Source organism: Melospiza melodia, unplaced genomic scaffold, assembly GCF_035770615.1.
Source record: "Melospiza melodia melodia isolate bMelMel2 unplaced genomic scaffold, bMelMel2.pri scaffold_145, whole genome shotgun sequence".
Classification (NCBI taxonomy): Eukaryota; Metazoa; Chordata; class Aves; order Passeriformes; family Passerellidae; genus Melospiza; species Melospiza melodia.
The window spans coordinates 260,043-266,648 of NW_026948511.1; positions in this window are offsets into that span (position 1 = coordinate 260,043).

The following is a 6,606-nucleotide window of genomic DNA, read 5'->3' on the forward strand; positions in this document are numbered from 1 at the left end:
GACCCACCTGGACTCACCTGGACTCACCTGAACCCACCTGAGCCCACCTGGACTCACCTGGAATCACCTGGACACACCTGAACCCACCTGGACCCACCTGAGCTCACCTGGACCCACCTGAGCCCACCTGGACACACCTGAGCTGATCTGGACTCACCTGAGCCCACCTGGACCCACCTGGACCCACCTGTGCCCACCTGTGCCCCTCAGCTGCCATGAGGATTGGGGGCCCCCCTCACCTGGGCGCTCACCTGGCGCTGCTCCTGCACCTGTGGGGGCTCTGCGGTGAGTGGGGGAGGGGCGGGGAGGGGGAGGGGCCAGGTGAGGGGGGAGGGGTCGGACAGGTGAGGGGGGGAGGGGCGGGGAGGGGGGGTCAGACAGGTGAGAGGGGGTCAGACAGGTGAGGGGGGAGGGGTCAGACAGGTGAGGGGGGGAGGGGCCAGGTGGGGGTGTCAGACAGGTGAGGGGGGGTCAGACAGGTGGGGGGGGAGGGGCCAGGTGAGACCTCCCAGCTCTCCACACCCAGGTGTGCCCCAGGTGTGCCCAGGTGAGCTCACCTGTGCCCATTGGGTGCCCAGGTGTGCCCTTGGCATGCCCAGGTGAGCTCCATTGGGTGCCCAGGTGAGCCCCAGGTGTGCCCAGGTGAGCTCCATTGGGTGCCCAGGTGAGCCCAGGTGTGCCCAGGTGAGCTCCATTGGGTGCCCAGGTGAGCCCAGGTGTGCCCAGGTGAGCTCCATTGGGTGCCCAGGTGTGCCCTTGGCGTGCCCAGGTGAGCTCCATTGGGTGCCCAGGTGAGCCCCAGGTGTGCCCAGGTGAGCTCACCTGTCCGTGTTCCGTGTTCCAGGTCTGCCCCCAGGTGCGGCCGTGACGCCCTCAGGTGCGACCCTGGAACCCTCAGGTGAGTCCCGGGTGCCCAGGTGAGCCCCAGGTGTGCCCAGGTGAGCTCACCTGTCCCCATTGGATGCCCAGGTTTGCCCTTGGCGTGCCCAGGTGAGCCCCAGGTGTGCCCAGGTGAGCTCACCCGTCCCCGTTCTGTGTTCCAGGTGTGACCGCAGGTGTGACCCCGGCACCCCCAGGTGAGCGCCTGACGCCCCCAGGTGAGCCTGTGGCACCCTCAGGTGAGCTCACCTGGGGCTCCGGGTGCCCGGGTGAGCCCCAGTGGGTGCCCAGGTGAGCTCCTGGTGCCCAGGTGAGCCCCACTGGGTGCCCAGGTGAGCTCACCTGTCCCCGTTCTGCGTTCCCCAGGTGTGACCCCGGAACCCTCAGGTGAGTCCTCGGTGCCCAGGTGAGCCCCTGGCACCCTCAGGTGAGCCCCTGGCGTGTCCAGGTGAGCCCCAGGTGTGTCCAGGTGCCCAGGTGAGCTCACCTGTGCCCACTGGGTGCCCAGGTGAGCCCTTGGAGTGCCCAGGTGAGCTCACCTGTCCATGTTCCGTGGCCCAGGTGAGCCCCTGGCACACCCAGGTGAGCTCCTGTAGTGCCCAGGTGAGTCCCTGGTGCGCCCAGGTGAGCTCACCTGTCCCCATTGTGTGCCCAGGTGAGCCCCTGGCACGCCCAGGTGAGCTCCTGTAGTGCCCAGGTGAGTCCCTGGGGTGCCCAGGTGAGCTCACCTGTCCCCATTGTGTGCCCAGGTGAACCTGTGGCACCCTCAGCTGAGCTCCTGGTGCCCAGGTGAGCCCTTGGCACACCCAGGTGAGCTCACCTGTCCGCGTTCTGTGGCCCAGGCGAGCCCCTGGCACCCAGGTGAGCTCCATTGGGTGCCCAGGTGCGCTCACCTGTCCCCATTGGGTGCCCAGGTGATCTCCCGGTGCCTCCAGGTGAGCTCACCTGTCCTTATTGGGCACCCGGGTGAGCCCCTGGCATGCCCAGGTGAGCTCACCTGTCCCCGGTGGGTGCCCAGGTGAGCCCCACTGCGTGCCCAGGTGAGCTCATCTCTCCCCATCGGGTGCCCAGGTGAGCTCACCTGTCCCTGTTGAGCGCACAGGTGAGATCCTGGCACCCTCAGGTGAGCCCCTGGTGTGCCCAGGTGAGCTCACCTGTCCCCATTGGGTGCCCGGGTGAGCCCTTGGTGCATCCAGGTGTGCCCCTGGTGTGCCCAGGTGAGCTCACCTGTCCCCATTGGGTGCTCAGGTGAGCCCTTGGTGCATCCAGGTGTGCTCCTGGGGTGCCCAGGTGAGCCCTCACCTGTCCCGTTCGTCCCCGCCAGGTGCGCCTGTGGCATGCCCAGGTGCGCTCCTGAGGTGCCCAGGTGCGCCTGTGGCATGTCCAGGTGCGCTCCTGATGCCCAGGTGCGCTCCTGAGATGCCCAGGTGCGCTCCTGAGGTGCCCAGGTGTGCTCCTGAGGTGCCCAGGTGCGCCCTCACCTGCCCCGTTCGTGCCTGCCAGGTGCGCCTGTGGCATGCCCAGGTGTGCTCCTGATGCCCAGATGTGCTCCTGAGGTGCCCAGGTGCGCTCCTGAGGTGCCCAGGTGCGCCTGTGGCATGCCCAGGTGCGCTCCTGACGTGCCCAGGTGTGCTCCTGATGCCCAGGTGTGCTCCTGGTGCCCAGGTGTGCTCCTGATGCCCAGGTGCGCTCCTGAGGTGCCCAGGTGCGCTCCTGATACCCAGGTGCGCTCCTGAGGTGCCCAGGTGTGCCTGTGGCATGCCCAGGTGTGCTCCTGAGGTGCCCAGGTGCGCTCCTGATACCCAGGTGTGCCCTCACCTGTCCCGTTGGTGCCCGCCAGGTGTGCCCGTGGAGGGCCAGGTGCGGCTGGCCGGGGGCCCGCACAGGTGCGCGGGGCGCGTCGAGGTGTTCCACGCGGGCAGGTGGGGCTCGGTGTGCGACGACGCCTGGGACCTGGCGGCCGCGCGCGTCACCTGCCGCCAGGTGCGCTGCGGCCCCGCCCTGTGGGCGCCGGGCGGGGCGTGGTTCGGCGAGGGGGCGGGGCCGGTGTGGCTGGACGGGCTCAGGTGCGCGGGCAGCGAGGAGCACCTGGCGCAGTGCCCCGGGCACACCTGGGGCGGGCACAGGTGCAGCCACGCCGAGGACGCCGGGGCCGCGTGCGCAGGTGAGGCGCGGGGGGGGCAGGTGTGCACGGGTGTGCACAGGTGTGCACAGGTGTGGGAAGGGGAGGGGCGGGTGAGCTCAGGTGAGCTGTCGCACACCTGTGCCAGGTGACCCTGAACCCCCCCTCACCTGTCCCAGGTAACCCTAAACCCCTCACCTGTGCCCAGGTGACCCCCAGGTAACCCTGACCCCTCACCTGTCCCAGGTAACCCTGACCCCCTCACCTGTCCCAGGTAACCCTGACCCCTCACCTGTCCCAGGTAACCCCGACCCCTCACACCTGTCCCAGGTAACCCCGACCCCCTCACCTGTCCCAGGTAACTCCCAGGTGACCCCGACCCCCTCACCTGTCCCCAGGTGCCCCCAGGTAACCCTGACCCCCTCACCTGTGCCCAGGTAACCCCAAGGTGCCCCTGCCCCTCAGCTGTCCCCAGGTGCCCCCAGGTAACCCCGACCCCCTCACCTGTCCCAGGTAACCCCGACCCCCCACACTTGTCCCAGGTAACCCTGACCCCCTCACCTATCCCAGGTGACCCCCAGGTAACCCTGACCCCTCACCTGTCCCAGGTAACCCCGACCCCCTCACCTGCCCCACACCTGTCCCAGGTGACCCTAAACCTCTCACCTGTGCCCAGGTGACCCTGATCCCCTCACCTGCCCCAGGTAACCCCCAGGTAACCCCGACCCCCTCACCTGTCCCAGGTGACTCTGACCCCCCCTCACCTGCCCCAGGTGACCCCCAGGTGACCCTGAACCCCCCCTCACCTGCCCCACACCTGTCCAACGCCCGTCCCAGGTAACCCCCAGGTGACACCCAGGTAACCCCGACCCCCACACCTGTCCCCAGGTAACCCTGACCCCCTCATCTGTGCCCAGGTAACGCCCCCAAGTGACCCTGACCCCCACACCTGATCCCAGGTAACCCCCAGGTGACTCTGACCCCTCACCTGTCCCTCACCTGTCCCAGGTGTTCTCTAGATAACCCCGACCCCCTCCCACCTGTGCCCAGGTGACCCCGACCCCCTCACCTGTCCCCAGGTGCCCCCAGGTAACCCTGACCCCCTCACCTGTGCCCAGGTAACCCCAAGGTGCCCCTGCCCCTCAGCTGTCCCCAGGTGCCCCCAGGTAACCCCACCCCCCTCACCTGTGCCCAGGTAACCCCAAGGTGCCCCTGCCCCTCAGCTGTCCCCAGGTGCCCCCAGGTAACCCCGACCCCCTCACCTGTGCCCAGGTAACCCCGCCCCCCTCACCTGTCCCAGGTAACCCTGACCCCCCACACCTGTCCCAGGTAACCCTGACCCCCTCACCTGTGCCCAGGTGTCCCCAGGTGACCCCGACCCCTCACACCTGTCCCAGGTAACCCCGACCCCCACACCTGTCCCAGGTAACACCCCCAGGTGACCCCTCCCCCCTCACCTGTGCCCAGGTAACGCCCCCAGGTAACCCCGACCCCTCACACCTGTCCCCAGGTGACCCCTCCCCCCTCACCTGTGCCCAGGTAACCCCCAGGTAACCCCGACCCCTCACACCTGTGCCCAGGTAATGCCCCCAGGTGACCCTGACCCCCTCACCTGTGCCCAGGTGCCCCCAGGTAACCCTGACCCCTCACCTGTCCCTCACCTGTCCCAGGTGTTCCCTAGATAACCCCGCCCCCCACACCTGTGCCCAGGTAACGCCCCCAGGTAACCCCGCCCCCCACACCTGTCCCAGGTAACGCCCCCAGGTAACCCTGAACCCCTCACCTGTGCCCAGGTAACCCCCAGGTGACCCTGAACCCCCTCACCTGTCCCAGGTAACCCCGACCCCCTCACCTGTGCCCAGGTAACGCCCCCAGGTAACCCCGACCCCCTCACCTGCCCCACACCTGTCCCAGGTAACCCTGACCCCTCACACCTGTGCCCAGGTAACCCCGCCCCCCTCACCTGCCCCAGGTAACCCTGACCCTCTCACCTGTGCCCAGGTGCCCCCAGGTGACCCTGACCCCCTTACCTGTGCCCAGGTAACCCTGACCCCCTCACCTGCCCCACGTAACACCCCCAGGTAACCCTGACCCCTCACACCTGCCCCACACCTGTGTCCAGGTAACCCCCAGGTAACCCCGCCCCCTCACCAGTGCCCAGGTAACCCCGCCCCCCACACCTGCCCCAGGTAACCCCCAGGTGCCCCCGCCCCCTCACCTGTGCCCAGGTAACCCCTCCTTCCCTCCCTGTCTCTCTCCCCCCCGCAGTGTCGGCGGTGCCGGCCCCGCCCCAGGTGCGCCTCTCAGGTGCGCCCGACAGGTGCGCGGGGCGGGTGGAGGTGCTGCGGGCGCACCTGTGGGGCACCGTCTGCGACGACGCCTGGGGGCTGCGGCAGGCGCGGGTGCTGTGCGCGCACCTGGGCTGCGGCCCCGCCCTCGCCGCGCCAGGTGCGGCCAGGTACGGCCGCGGGGCGGGGCCCATCTGGCTCGACGACGTCACCTGCACCGGGGAGGAGCGCGACTTCTTCAGGTGCGCGCACCGCGCCTGGGGGGAGCACAACTGCCACCACGGCGAGGACGCAGGTGTGGTCTGCGCAGGTGAGTGCGGACAGGTGAGACACGGACAGGTGTGTGTGCAGGTGTGTGTGCAGGTGTGACATGGACAGGTGTGTGCAGGTGTGATATGGACAGGTGTGACACTGCGCCTGGGGGGAGCACAACTGCCACCACGGCGAGGACGCAGGTGTGATCTGCGCAGGTGAGACACGGACAGGTGTGTGTGCAGGTAAAACAGGGACAGGTGTGACGCTGCACCTGGGGGGAGCACAACTGCCACCACGGCGAGGACGCAGGTGTGGTCTGCGCAGGTGAGTGCGGACAGGTGTGATAGGGACAGGTGTGATAGGGACAGGTGTGATATGGACAGGTGTGACACTGCACCTGGGGGGAGCACGACTGCCACCACGGCGAGGACGCAGGTGTGGTCTGCGCAGGTGAGACAGACACGGACAGGTGAGACACGGACAGGTGTGATAGGGACAGGTGTGATATGGACAGGTGTGTGTGCAGGTGTGTGTGCAGGTGTGTGCAGGTAAAACAGGGACAGGTGTGACACCGAGCGTGGGGGGAGCACAACTGCTACCACAGGGAGGACGCAGGTGTGGTCTGCGCAGGTGAGTGCGGACAGGTGTGCACAGGTGAGACATGGACAGGTGTGATATGGACAGGTGTGATAGGAACAGGTGAGACACGGACAGGTGTGATAGGGACAGGTGTGTGTGCAGGTAAAACAGGGACAGGTGTGACACCGAGCGTGGGGGTGTGCACAGGTGAGACACGGACAGGTGTGCACAGGTGTGATAGGGACAGGTGTGTGCAGGTGTGATATGGACAGGTGTGACACCGAGCGTGGGGGGAGCACAACTGCCACCACGGCGAGGACGCAGGTGTGGTCTGCGCAGGTGAGTGCGGACAGGTGTGATAGGGACAGGTGTGACAGGGACAGGTGTGACACTGCACCTGGGGGGAGCACAACTGCCACCACGGCGAGGACGCAGGTGTGATCTGCACAGGTGAGACACGGACAGGTGAGACACGGACAGGTG